The sequence below is a fragment of the Myxocyprinus asiaticus genome, chromosome 34, assembly GCF_019703515.2.
Source record: "Myxocyprinus asiaticus isolate MX2 ecotype Aquarium Trade chromosome 34, UBuf_Myxa_2, whole genome shotgun sequence".
NCBI classification, from domain to species: Eukaryota; Metazoa; Chordata; class Actinopteri; order Cypriniformes; family Catostomidae; genus Myxocyprinus; species Myxocyprinus asiaticus.
The window spans coordinates 8,521,045-8,536,072 of record NC_059377.1 but is presented as its reverse complement, the minus strand read 5'-3'; the positions used below and the strand labels follow the sequence as shown (position 1 = coordinate 8,536,072).

The 15,028-nt window shown below is 37.0% G+C and overlaps 1 protein-coding gene across 2 annotated transcripts in view; it reads left to right on the top strand.

The window, feature by feature from the left end:
- The window catches only part of LOC127424853 (low-density lipoprotein receptor class A domain-containing protein 4-like), a 167,931-nt gene that overhangs the window by 38,280 nt on the left and 114,623 nt on the right, over positions 1-15,028 (top strand). The window contains exon 2 of one of the 2 annotated variants that reach the window (XM_051670344.1): positions 6,312-6,417. The exons of the other annotated variant lie outside the window; for it this stretch is intronic. The gene's annotated coding sequence lies outside the window, so the exon portion shown is untranslated. The remainder of the gene's footprint in view (positions 1-6,311; positions 6,418-15,028) is intronic. 2 annotated transcript variants of the gene reach the window in all.

Below are 15,028 nucleotides of genomic sequence, written 5' to 3'. Positions count from 1 at the left end.
TGTAAGGGACCGTCAGAAAACTCCACCCACAGCACTAAAACGTTGGCGGTGTCCAAAGTATTAATTAATTAATTAATTAATCAAATTAAAGTGTAAGTTATGCATACAATTTACAAACTTTAGAATGTGTGTGTTTTTTTTTTTTTTTAAATAAGTTTTTAAGACAGAACATGCAAGGTAGTTGCATTGAACACTTGGACACCAGTAACGATTTAGCACATTGGGTTTACTTTTCAGACTATCTCTTATGAACCACATGGGAATATTTGATAAATATTGAACATAAATTAAACTTAACCCTGCTAAATATCATTATGCAGTTATAATGTATTGATGTTTTGTTTAGATATAATTTGTTTGTTTATTTATTATGATGTGTGGTCACTGAACTTTCAGTGGGATGGAAAATAAGAATACCACTCTTACTATTCTGCCACTCCGATTTAGGGGGGGGCAGGCCTATTGACAGGGGCAATAGGCCTGTCTAGACTACTATTTTAGCCCAAATCTCTCCCACTATTGTTGTTTGTTGTTTTTTCATGCAGGCTGTTTTTACCTCAACTAGCTGTTCTGATGTATAATTACAGGAATAGTTCTCCTAAAAATTTTAATCAGTATCCACTGCAATCAAAATTAGGACCTGTATAATCTTTAAAACGTCTCTTTTTGTGTTCCACGGAGGAAAGAAAGTCAAATGGGTTTGCAACGACATGAGGGTCAGTAAATTATTTTCATTTTTGTTTGAACTATGCCTTTAAGACAGGAACTCACGAATAACCCTGTCAGCAAAATGTATAAGGTCAATTAGAAAGGACGAAATGAAGCTCAAGTCTGCACTCCTCCAGTCAATAACACCAGCCAATGAGCTGTGGAAGTTTCTGCTGCAGATATATTAGACTCTGTTCTCTCTGTTCAGACACTTTGTATTGGCTGTGTTCTTTTTAAAAAGCTGTCCCCTTGATGCAAGTACACTGATACAATCTTCGACGAGGTATCAATACGAAACGGCTGCATTAGCATTTATCAGAGAAAGTATCTGATTCTGCTTGTGATATAGTAATCTCACTCTCATATGGAACTTTAGTCCTCTACAGTCATAATAAATGATATTTCAGTGGACTGGAACGTGTCTAGTTTTTTCTTGCGGGATGAGAGAGATTTCGGATGTTTGTCCCTGTACAGGCCCCTCAACCTTTGATAACCCCAAAAAAGTACCAAAAAGTGCAATGGTATTACCACTGGTTTTTGAACAGGGGACCATAGGGTATTTTTGTGTTAACACAACCAGATGTCCCCGACTCAAAATGTTTTTTATATATATATATATATATATATATATAATATAATATACAGTTGTGCTCAAACATTTGCATACCCTTGGAGAATTGGTAATATGTGTACCATTTTTAAAGAAAACATGAGTGAGCAGGCAAAACACATTTCTTTTAGTTTCTTATGAGATTCATATTCAACTGTATGTCATAACAGAATGGCACAATCATAAAACAAAACATGGCAACAAAGAAAAAAATGAAATGACCCCTGTTCAAAAGTCTGCATACCCTTAGTTCTTAATACTGTGTATTGCCCCCTTTAGCATCAGTGGCAGCGTGCAGTCTTTTGTAGTAGTTGTCTATGAGGCCCCAAATTCTTGCAGGTGGTATAGCTGCCCATTCGTCTTGGCAAAATGCCTCCAGGTCATGCAAAGTCTTTGATCGTCTTGCATGAACCGCACGTTTGAGGTCTCCCCAGAGTGGCTTGATGATATTAAGGTCAGGAGACTGTGATGGCCACTCCAGAACCTTCACCTTTTTCTGCTGTAACCACTGGAGTGTCAACTTGGCCTTGTGCTTAGGGTCATTGTCGTGCTGGAATGTCCATGAGTGCCCCATGCGCATTTCGTGCTGAAGAATGCAAATTGTCTGCCAGTATTTTCTGATAACATGCTGCATTCATCTTGCCATCAATTTTCACAAGATTTCCCGTGCCTTTAGAGCTCACACACCCCCAAAACATCAGTGAGCCACCACCATGCTTCACAGTGGTGATGGTATTCGTTTCACTGTAGGCCTTGTTGACCCCTCTCCAAACACAGCGCTTATGGTTGTGACCATAAAGCTCCATTTTGGTCTCGTCACTCCAAATCACAGTGTGCCAGAAGCTGTGAGGCATGTCAAGGTGTTGTCAGGCATATTGTAACCGGGCTTTTCTGTGGCATTGGCGCAGTAAAGGCTTTCTTTCTGGCAACTCGACCATGCAGCTCATTTTTGTTCATGTATCGTCATATTGTGCTCTTTGAAACAACCACACTCCTGAGATTACCTGTGGGTTTTTCTTTGTATCCCGAACAATTCTTCTGGCAGTTGTGGCTGAAATCTTTCTTGGTCTACCTGACCTTGCCTTGGTATCAAGAGATCCCCGAATTTTCCACTTCTTAATAAGTGATTGAACAGTACTAACTGGATTTTCAAGGCTTTGAATATCTTTTTATATCCTTTTCCATCTTTATAAAGTTCCATTACCTTGTTACGCAGGTCTTTTGACATTTCTTTTCTGCTCCCCATGGCTCAGTATCTAGCCTGCTCAGTGCATCCACATGAGAGCTAACAAACTCATTGACTATTTATACACAGACACTAATTGCAATTTAAAAAGCCACATTTAAACCTGTGTGTCACCTTGTGTGTCTGTAACAAGGCCAAACATTCAAGGGTTTGTAAACTTTTTTTGATCAGGGCCATTTGGGTGATTTCTGTTATCATTATGATTTAAAAAGGAGCCAAACAACTATGTGATAATAAAATGGCTTCATATGATCACTATCCTTAAATAAAAGACCAGTGATCAGTCATATTTACAAAATCGATGCCAAAATTTCACAATTTCTGCCAGGGTATGCAAACTTTTGAGCACAACTGTGTGTGTGTGTGTGTGTCTGTGTGTGTGTGTATATATATATATATATATATATATATATATATATATATATATATATATATATATATATATTTGTTTGGGGGTTTTTTTACTGGTGAAAGATAAAACGTATAAAGTTGAAAGCCAAAATATTAAATGCCATTAATCAATATTTAATAATTATTCCATTATTTTGTAGAGGGGGGTCAAAATGACTATTTTTGTTTATGATTTTGGCGAAAACTACAGGTAAAAAAATTACTGTAGAAGGTGAATAAATAAAGGTAAATTTCAAGTTTTAAAATTATTTTACTTTAGACCTTTTTTTTTTTTTTGGAGAAGAAAAACTAACTTTATACAATGTAACCCACATTTGATTTTCTGCCATTTGAAAATGGGTTAAAATTAGCAATTTTCAGACAGAGCCACATATCTCTGGGATTTAACCATATAGGGCCAAAAAGAAAGTTTGTTCTTAACCAGAATCTAAAAGGATATTAAGATATCTTTAAAACTTCTGGAGTTATAGGCACTCCAACTTTGGAAAAACAACACAAATTTTTTTTTCCCCATTTTCGACTCACACCATTAGCATATAATGGAACAAGAGGTGCTGAAGTCAACGGGTTTGAGTAATTGACCTAACTATCTCTGTGAAAAAATAAAACACCTGTGAATTGGGAAAATTTACCGGCCATAAGTATCAGCTATTAAACTGAATTTTGTATATAAAAAATTGTGTCCCTATCATAATGGGATCATTTTAGCTGTGTTTCCTTGCATATTAGTAACAAATAGCAAAGGTTATTGTGTCACTTGCAGCATCAAATGCGAGGTGAGCCAGTCTGTGCCTCATGGTAAAACCAAAATCATGAAGACACTGTTATTTTGTTCCACATATTTTCATTTGGTTTAATGTGAGGAATATTCCATATACTGTATATATTGCCACATGAAGTTCTTGGGGGGGGGGGGGAAGCTTCTTAGACTTCCATAAACTTATGGCATCCAAGATTTATTGCAAATTTTAATTGACAGAACAGTCAAATTGGTTGCAACTAGTTGTTGTCAATCAAAAAATAGCTCTTTGGCTAAACCTGATTCAATCATGGACAGTGGTTCCACATGTTTGAACTGAGTTATCTTAACTTAAAATTACTATGTAATATCAACACAAACACTTAGTGTAGAAAGGACCTAGTTGAATTGGGTAAACCCAACAAAATTAGCCACGTCAATGTAACTCAAAGAAATCTCTTATTGCAGTAGTTTAGTAACTATGTTATGGTTAGCACAGCATTTTCTCAACAAAGCGGGCAAATCAGTTTCATGTGTGGCATCTACCTGTCTTCATCATTAGTACAAGCTCCACTCTTCAACATAATGGAAACCCCCAAAACTCCAACATAACAGAAACTCTTCTAAATCTCAACACAAAAAACATTAAACACTAACAAGTATCCCCCTTTATATTCATCTTGCACAAAAACACAATAAATAACACTTCATTTGAACATTTAATTTCTCTCTATCGAGTCCCATGCAAAGCATGCTGTGAAATGGAAATCCCCTGCCCAGTTTCAGCAATGCTATATTAACACCACAAAAACTATTCATGTTGTCCCAACTCAAATGGATTAAGTAAACTTCTGTTTAAAAAAATAAAATGGATAGAATACAATGAAATGAAGTTGTGGCAAAATGTTCTAGAATTGTGTTGCTGTAGTTCATTTTAATTAAGTAAATTGAAGAAGCAGCAAAAATCCTTTTTATGAGTGACAGTTTCATCCTGGTGTCATAGGGAAAACAAGACTCTTATAAGTGTCTACAGGTACAACTCCCTGCAGTTTCCAGGTGAAATGAACGCTAGAGGTGCTATAACATCTGTTTGTTTTATCCATTTTCACTCAAATCATGACTTCAGTGGCTGATTATGACTTTATAAACACTAATTTTTCTCTCTATTACTGGTTACAACCTCATTTCGCTCGGTTTTGATGCCCCCTGCTGGACATTTCACTTGAAAAGGGCAGCCAAATGTGTTATGAAGCACGTAATTTCAGTTTTGCAAAAACATTGCAATGCTCACGTAAATTTCATGAGACCAGACTGGACAGTTTGTACATCTTGAATCACTCTCGTTGCTACAGCAGTAAGGGTCAGAATATTGTTTTTACAATTCAACTCAAACCATGTAATGTTGCCACTTCTAATAAAGTTACCAGCCAATTGGCATCTTATTCGCCACAGCCAAATTATACTATATTTGACCCTGACGATAACGTAATCTAGAGAGCTGGGTGGCTGATGACTGATTTAATAAACACCAAATTAAATGAACAATTATTTATTTATTTTACACTCTATTAACTCAAAATTCTACAAAAACATAGAAAACCAGAAAATGTTCATTGGTATATTTTGCAATTGATACAAGGAGGAACTAACACTTCTGTTAATTGTCCAGGCTGGCCGAAAAAAATCTTATATTGACCAAAAAATTGCTGATTAACCATGGTACCATGACATTTATCTAAGTACCATGGTATTACCATCGCTTTACCATGGTACAGTCAAAGTACTTTTTTTTACTAAAGGAAAAGGCCCCTGTCACAACTTCACCCACACTGCTACATTTTCTTTTCATTCTTTGCTTTTTCATTCCAATTTTTTGGCATATCTTGTCAGGAACACAGCAGAGATTAAAACTGTTCTGCTGGCTTTTCTGTTCCCCCGCAAGCTCTCAGCCTCACCAGCCAATTGAGAACGATGCAGACAGATAACGATGCAGGCGAGAGACGGAAGGGGGGGAATGGACTTCCTCCCACGTTTTTTATTTCCATATTTTATTGTGTTGTAAGTGAAATAAACGAGATAATGATGCTGTTTACCTCCGTCATGCTCCGCTACCATCAAGTGTTATGATTCTGCCCTGTGAGTGTGTCTGGCATGCATTTGTCTGAGGGGAAACTGTGATCATGGCAGGGGTGAGTGGGGGTGTTTTTTTTTGGGGGGGGTGGGTGGCGTCTCTGTTTGTGTTTAAAAGACAGAGATGGCATAAGGGGGCTGTTGTCTTGATAAATCAATCGTGAGCCTCGCACACGAGACTGGCACCACAAAGACACTCTCAGACTGGCACCATTCAGCCCTGGACCCCTGTGCACACACACACACACCCACACAGAGAAAATAATTAGACACAGAAACCCCTGCACAACACAATGATAAACATATTACAACTGTAAGGCACAAATACAGACAGTGCACAAACAGACACAACAGTTCTGGGCCTGTCAGCTTCATTCATGCTATAGACATGCAAACACTTATCACGACCAATTCTTTTATGTGTTGTGTAATTCTGTGTTTTGGTTGGCTTTTGTGCTTTTGTGTAGATAATAAGATTATTATCACTGTGGGTGGGGCTACCCAGTGTGTCACCACAGAAGCAGAAACCTTGCAACCGTCAAAATGTCCTGTCTCTTTTCACAGTCATAGCTGGTAAGTAAAAAAAAAACTCAGATTTACCTGGATTCATTTTGTCATTCCTGGTAAGGACAGTGTCTGTAGGGTCATTTCATGTCAGCGCAATCAGGTTTTTCATTTTTGTTTTTGATCATTTTTTAAAAACGTAATTAATGATGATAACCAAGATAAGAGGTTGACATGGATTCATATTTACTGAGCAATCCATTATTTTGTAGATGGGGGTTAAAATTACAATTTTCACCTATGATTTTGGAGCAAAACTACAGGTCAAAAAAATAACCTTAGAAAGATTTGAGCAAATGTTGATTAAGGTATGTGCATGATGAGTTCTGGTAGAAACCAAACCAGGTTTCTACCAGATTATTGGCTAGAGCACTTAAGGACAAATAAGTACAGCGTTTTTATAACTATTTTATTTTTTTGATAATTTTGTTGTATTGTTTCCTTATTAATTTTGTTATATTGTGGCATAATTTCATTTTGTAGCTTATTTCCGTTGTGCTGTGGCTTTTCCATTGGGTTTTGGCTTAATTTCGTTGTGTTGTGGCTTATTTCCATTGTGTTTTCAGATTTTATTTACAATCTCTGGTTGTGTTTGCACCCACTGGCCACCATTTAGGTCATTTACTAAATCAATTGACTTCAGCACTCCTTGTTGCATTGTATGTCCAAAAATGGGACAAAATGTTTTTTTTTTTTTCAAAGTTGGAGTGCCCACAACTCCAGAAGTATCAAGGATATCTTAATATCTTTTTAGATTCTGGTTCTGAACAAACGTTCCTTCTTGTGTCTTAATTTTTAGGGCCCAATATGGTTAAATCCCAGAGATATGGGGCTCTCAATGTGGCTTCTTTCGCAAATTGTTATATTTTACCCATTTTCAATGGTTGCATGGTATGAAGCTAGTTTTTCTTGTCCAACAAAACAAAGGTCTGAAGTACAATTAATGTTGAAAACTAGAAATGTAACCTTTTTTTTATTCACATAAAACAACACTGTAATAATTTAGATTTTAAAGAGTCCAAAAATACACTTTTCTAAAGAAAAAGCGACCCGTGGCTTTTCAGGTAGTGCTATACCTATATCTCGTTTCTGGATTTCAGAAATGTACATCTGCAAAGTTTGTTGAGAACCAGAATCTTAAAGGATATAAAAATATTTTAATACTTCTGAAGTTAAAGGCACTTTTGTGAAAAAAACAACACAAAAAAATATTTAATTCCCCATTTTTTTGGACTAAACTAATTTTAGATATAGACCTACAAATCTCTGTGTAAAAATAAAAAATGAAGCTGAAATCTTTCTACGGTTATTTTTTTTTTACCTGTAGTTTTGCTCCAAAATCATAGGTAAAAATAGTCATTGTGACCCTCCTCTACAAAATAATGAAGTACTCAGTAAATAATAATCCATGGTGTTTGATATTTTTGTTTTCATCATCATTTCTGTTTATTTATATTCATGTTGGTAATGAAATTGAAACATTTCAGCCAGGGACGTTTCTCAAATTTGGTTGATTTGGCATAGTAACCCAATAGAAAGATATCCATGAGCAAACTGTTTATACTGCTTTGTTTTCTGAGTTATGTCAGTGAACAGATCGGTTCTTGTTACTTGGGGATGGACAGAAATGCTGCCAATTTTTTTCTATAAAACTAATTGTGGACCGAGACTGCTGCATTATAATTTGATTTCCCCGTTAGGATTTTTTTTCCACACTGTACTGTTATTGTGGTAGTATCAATTTTAGATAAACCCGCCACCAAAATGCCACATAAAAACAAAACCACTGTGGTTGGCCACTTTACATGTCAGTCTGGCGGTTCCCTTATGTCTAAGTGGGTGTTTCTTGGCCAGAAATGCTGTAAAGTGGGTCAGACTTTATGCCGATAGGCAAAAGTCTGGATGACTTGTTTGCCTGAGGCCAGACCCACTACAGCCATTGCCGCCCTCCTGAGCTTTTAGCCTGCTTTAAGTTTGTGTATGTATGTGTGTGTGCACGTCAGGGGAGGTTTAATAGAGCTATGACTCATCTAATGGATAAGGCAAAAAGCTTGTCACACTAGGAGCATGGCAGGACTGTAATGAGAACAACAGGTGTGTATGTGGTCTGTCCTGTCCAGGATGGGTATATGGTTAAATCCAGACAAATAAATGTAATAAAATGATGGTTCGAGAGTAAGGATGTGCGAAACTATATTTTCAAAATAGAATTGATGTTGATCTGTCTGAACAACTAGCCATGTGGTCTGTCTTAAGGAAGCTTTGTATTATTAGGCTGGTTTTGTGTTCACCTGATCCTAATGGGCCACGCTTCATAGGCCGAAACGTACTCTACGCAATTACGTGACATCAAACTAGCTAGACAAGCTTGATTTTGTTTGTTGTTGCATTCCTCGAATATAACGGACATTAGTGTGAATTGTCTGCTTCTTTGGTGAGTTTTCTCTTTCAAATGAACTACTGACATGGCAAAGAATATTGCTGAGCAAGACAGTTAATATCAGTATGTTTATAGCAACTACAGTGAGAGGAAATGACTCTCATTTGCAACCAGATTTTGCACTATGCGACAATGTAAGTATTTGGCAACTGGTTAGTAATTGTTTGCATTTCACTCACCAGTAATTGTGTAGTATAGTAGTGAGATATTCAGAAGCGAGATCCTTTTACTGTGTTTTGAGAGTTAAGGTTGTTCCGTGTAATGTGTGTGTCCAAAGACAAGATCCACGTAATCAATTTGTCATTTGTCTCTTTTAATACCCTTTCTGTTCTTTACAGTCAGTTGTTGCTCAAAAACAACAAAAAATAAACTTTAATTGTAATCATGCATGCCACAGATGAGATAAAGCCATTCGAGTTGTCTCTCGTTAATATGTGCTCATTGACTGACGCTCTTTACAGAAATGCCGGTTTTGTTAAAGAGACAGTACCGCTTTTAGCGTGTGTTCAACAAATCATTGTACAAATTATGCAGTTAAACTATAAACATGTATGTGGCAGACTCTGCCTTCCCTACCAAGGAGGAAGCGAGAACCGGAGTGAACAATCAACAGAACTTTAATTTGACATAAAACGCTGAACTGAAACATAACGACACACACACAGGCACGTGTGTCTCCCTCTCTCTCTCTCTCTCACTAGCGTCCCCGGCTCCCCTTTATCCCTCTCCCGGCTGTTTGAGCTGATTCAGCGCCGCGTGCACACCCTCACGGCCCGGCCAAGCCTTCCTCCTCGTCACAATGTAACAAAAATAATATATGAAATATTATATCTTATTTATTGTTTGAATACATGGATTTGTTCATTTTTAAAAAGCCAAAATGTGACCAAAATGCTGAAAAACTAATAAAATATAATTTGTAAAATATTTAACATTAAGCATGTTCAACTAGACCGTGTTGGAAATGCATTGGCTAAGTGCTTGTATCTGTGTATGTGTACTTGCGTAAAGTATGTTTCTGGTCTTAAGGAGCATTTATGTAAGAAGTGTTCTTCTGTTCAAAAACAGCTAGATGGAGCACAACAAAATTGAACACAATGCAAGGGCCTTGAAATGCTTTTTTTAAAACTATTTTTAATTTGACATGCCATCTTAAAAAAAAAAAAAAAAAAAAAAAAAAACATTAAACTTGTGGTGAGATGCTTAAAAAACCGGGTGAGATGCAATACAATGGCCAAAAACATCCGTTGGAATGTGTATGGCTGTAAAAGCTGTTCTTTAAAGGGGAAGAATTTAAAGTACATCTTCTCTGAGAGGGATTTACAGTGTAAAATTGCTAAAACATAGCACACAGTTAGCATGCTAATTAAAACACCACCACTAAAACTATGAAAACCAAAAAGTTTATATGAGAGGAAATCTTGATAAATTAGTCGACATCACTAATCAACTAATCGTCGATTGAAAACTTATCGGCCATTGTGACCCATCCTGTTTGGAGAGTAGGTGTATGCTCTGTAAATAGCAAGTGTGTATACCTGTGTGTGTTTGAGCAGTGTTTAGGTGGCAGAATATGCCTGAGAGAATGAAATCTAAGTTTGGCACATCCGGGCTGATTCACGGCTCCTTATAATAAAGAACAAAATAATGAAAGAGAAGAGAGAAGGAAATCTTTCACAGGAGAGTGAAACGCAACAATGATGGGTTTTGGGATCTTATGTAAGATAAAAGATTATTACGTGGCTACTCCTACGCCAAATGCACCAACTATCCCAAATAATGGAGAAACAGGATGAATGCTTAGATACTGGTGCCAAGCATGTGAATGTACGTGCCTGATGAAAAGGAAAACCGCTGTGGTCTTTATCTAACTTGTTAGCAACACACTTTTTTAGAAAACAGTGGCTTCAAAATTCAAGTTTGGGGTCTGACATTATAAAAACCCAAAGAAAAATCCAGAAAGGAACCCATGGCTCGAAAATGATAATTCTCTTCTGGGATATGTTGTAGTAATCGAGACCGGAATCAGTCTTGGACTCGGTCTCAAGACCATATTTTTCTACTCTTGGTCTTGTCATGGACTCTGGAGCATTTGGACTAAAACTCAAACATATGTGGAATCTGACTATTCCCCGAGACCAGTTGAGTAATAAAAATAAAAACATGAGCGCCTCGACTTATCTGAAAAACATTTCTCAGACTGACAATATCCGATCATGATGGGTGTCACTCATTTCTGTTGGCTGTGTAGAATCAGAACTAGTGATACCCGATTCATGAATGAATCATTCTTTTGAATCTGATTAGTTCGGACTGTTGTCTCATTAAATAATTGGCACTGGTTTCTCACTCAGTAAAACAGTATCGGGATATTTAAGAACACTGAGAACAAACAGCGCACTGAATGAAGTGGATATTTACCTACAATAGAATTGCTCTGTTACCAAAATGCTGGCTTCGGTACAATACCAGCACTAGTATCTCAGTATCGATACTAAATCAGTACTATCCAGTAGCTTTCCTGGACCTCACTCTCCACAGATCGGTGCTCGATCACACCCCCACCTCCACAACATTCATTAAGATTGCATAGGCCTCTATAAGTCTTGTCTCAGACTCGATCCTCTCTAGTCTCTGTCTTGACTTGGACTCGACCTACTCTGGTCTCGGCCTGGATTTGGACTCGGACGAGCTGGTCTCGACTACAACACTGCTTCCGGGTTTTCGGACTGCTATCTGCTCTATTGCAAAATATTCAAATATATATGAAAATATATAAGTAGTTTGAGAGTGTAGGGACAGCGACTCAATTATGTAATTTGCAGTGCTTCATGGAAGTGGCTGGTCGCTGCAGAGCTCTTTTGACACACTTTATTTCATGCTCTTTTGGTGCACTTTATTCATGGGTAGTGTAGTTCTTCACCTTAAAGGTGCAATATTGAATATATTTACTGTACTAAACCATAAAATGATCATAATATGTTATCAGAGATTTAGGAAACATGCTAAGTTGAAATATTGGCTTCTCAGAAAACAATGCTACAGCCAGTATATTCTACTTTGAAATGTCCGTTCCGGGCCGGAATTTGGCCTGTGTGATCCTGCCCACTGCCCATTTCCCAATAGTATTTCAATACCCCAGGTTGCCATATTTGAAACAAGTTAGCAGGCAAACACAGCACGCTGCAGCCATGGAAGCCAGCAGTACATCTAGCTAACATCGACAGAGTTATAAAAATCCACATGAGCTGGTTTAGAATTTGCAAACAATAAAAACATTGCAAAGGTATACATTAGCTGATCAGTTTAGTGTAAGGCTCGTCGCTTGCCATTGTCAGTTTGCTCATTCCTGTTGCGTGTCCTCAACTTGACAACCCGCGTGAGCTTCGAGTCTGGTGAGGAGGGGGCGAGGGAGACAACTCACTCCAGTATTTTGAATTTGGACTGCTGTACCCATTTTAAACACTTGATGTCAATGTTACATATTGCTCCTTTAAATTCCGTTATTAAATGGTTTTTTTTTTTTTTTTTATTATCAAGTTGAAATAATGTGAATGGATGGTTTCAACATAAGCATATACCATCGATTAACCTCTGAGCTAACGGTAGGTCTGTTTTTAAAGGTTTATAAGTCGTCCCTAAGTTTCCCTATGGAAAAAAAATATGGGATTTCTATTGCCGGAATAAGACTGTTGTGCTCTGTGAAGGCCAAGGGATGCCAAAAGACAACTTGGGTTACATGAGACAAACCTCAAAAGACTGCATCCTGAAAATGACCAAAATAAATTACTTAAACTTCATTCTCTGGGAAGTCATTGAATGGTTTGCACGCTGGCTGTTGATGATGCCTGGTTACATAAGACAGCTGGTTACATAAAGTGTTAGGATAACCTCCTCACACATTTCTAAGTGTGGTCAGAGACAAATCTAAGATTAATATCAGGCTCATGAATTAGGGTTAGTGATTCTCAGTTGGTTTGCATCATGGGGGAACATGCTGAAATTTGTAGGCAAATAAGTCCCTAAAAATTCTGGCAAGCTCCTTCCTGCCTAGTGACAGTGTAGGGCCTTAGCAACAGCACACTGGCCTTGCAGTAGTGGGTAATGGGAATTCCTCTGTTCATTCTGTGCAGTCTGTGGAGATTGAAAACTAGGTTTTTATCTGATCAACACAGTTAGGCTCAATCCTCAATTTTCTTAATCAGCTTCATTGTGTTGATGAGAAGGGCTGAACATTAATCCTCAGGGGTCGACGGACGTGCCGGCACGTCCTACTGGATTTTTTCCTCATAAGAGCGGAAACAACTTAAAATACTCCGTCAATTTTGGGCATACAGATAAGTGTAAGACATCATTAGAAACTATAAAGGATCTACTTTTATTTGTGTACACTCACAATAACAACAAAACCTTGTGCTTTTGTAAAATAAAGAAAATAAACAGGGTGCGCTTTCAGCTGTCTCTGTCTCCGCGAGCATCTTTCTGAAACATGTCACAAAAATGAACTGAAACTCCGCAAATACTTATCAGACAAACATGAAACATGTCTAAAGAAAGCTCAAAATGTCTACTTTTAAATAAAACAATTCAAATTTAAAACAAATATTCTCCTGCAATGTAATCTGTATGAAACAAAGCGTACAGTTTCTCCTGGCTCAGCTAATTATCGCTAATGTGATCACACCCACCAGCAGAGTGCGCTATTCATACGGTAATGTGCTGAGGTGATCAATGCAAATGATAAACGCCCTCGAGGCAAGTTTATATATATATTAAAATGCAATTTATTCCTGTGATGTAAAGCTGAATTTTCAGCATCATTACTCCAGTCTTCAGTGTCACATCATCCTTCAGAAATCATTCTAATATGCTGATTTGCTCAAGAAACATGTATTATTATTATCAATGTTGAAAACAGTTCTGTAAAAAAAAAAAAAAAATCAGGATTCTTTGATGAATAGAAAGTTCAAAATAACAGCATTTATCTGAAATAGAAAGCTTTTGTAACATTATACACTACCGTTCAAAAGTTTGGGGTCAGTAAGAATTGTTTTTTTGGAAAGAAATTAATACTTTCATTCAGCAAGGATGCATTATATTGATCAAAAGTGACAGTAAAGACATTTATAATGTTACAGAAGCTTTCTATATCAGATAAATGCTGTTATTTTGAACTTTCTATTCATCAAAGAATCCTGATTTTTTTTTTTTATATATTGTATATATGCCCTATCCCAGGGGAGGGGTCTTTGTCTCCTCAGGTGTGAATCACATCAGTATTCATGATCATTCACGCCTCCTCGCATATGGCCTTTCTAACACTAAAAGTGTCTTACAGAAGTTAAATGACTATATTGTTTTGCATGAATGAGTGATCAGGATGGTTTTCACATCATTTTGTAGCAAAAAATCTAGGCTACAAGATCCAGTTCTCAAAAGTCTTGTGAACAGATGTTTAGTATGTGTTATATGGCCTTATTTCAGTGACTTAAAATTTGTGTTTTTTTAAAAACCACGCATAAACATTATTTTCTCAAAAATACAAACCTGTACATACATGTTGTTCACATATTATTGTAGCCCAGTTTGTGCGGAATACAGTGGTATCAGACTTTAGCTATTAATATGTTATTAAGCAACTGAAAAAAGCACAAATGTCAAGGCATGTCAAAATTTCTCCAGGGCCCAAAACACCCTCAGACCCCAGAGGTTTAAAGAAACCGTTCACCCAAAAATAAAAATTCTGTGGAACACAAAAGGTACATTTTGTAAAAGTCTTCACGGGGTTTATTTGCCATACTTTAAGTGAATATTGACTCTGGTCTGTCAAGCTCAAAAAAAGGACAAAAAAACACAGTAAAAGTAATCGATAACGACTTAAGTCTTCTGAAGCGTTATCAATTTGTGCAATAAACCGGATGAAATTTAAGACATTATTCTCAAATCAAAGTCATGTAATTCATAAAATGCTTATATTATATTAGCCGTCTGTGTCGGTAACATCAAACCTTATTGGACTTGCAACATGACTTATGGCACAAGACACGATGAGAACCACTGAGTTTTGATGTTGTGGACGTAGCCGCTGTATTTGATTTCATACATCGCTTCAGAAGACTTTGAATATAGTGGATGATTTACTTTTAATGGTTTTTTTTATTTTTTTTTTAAGCTTTACAA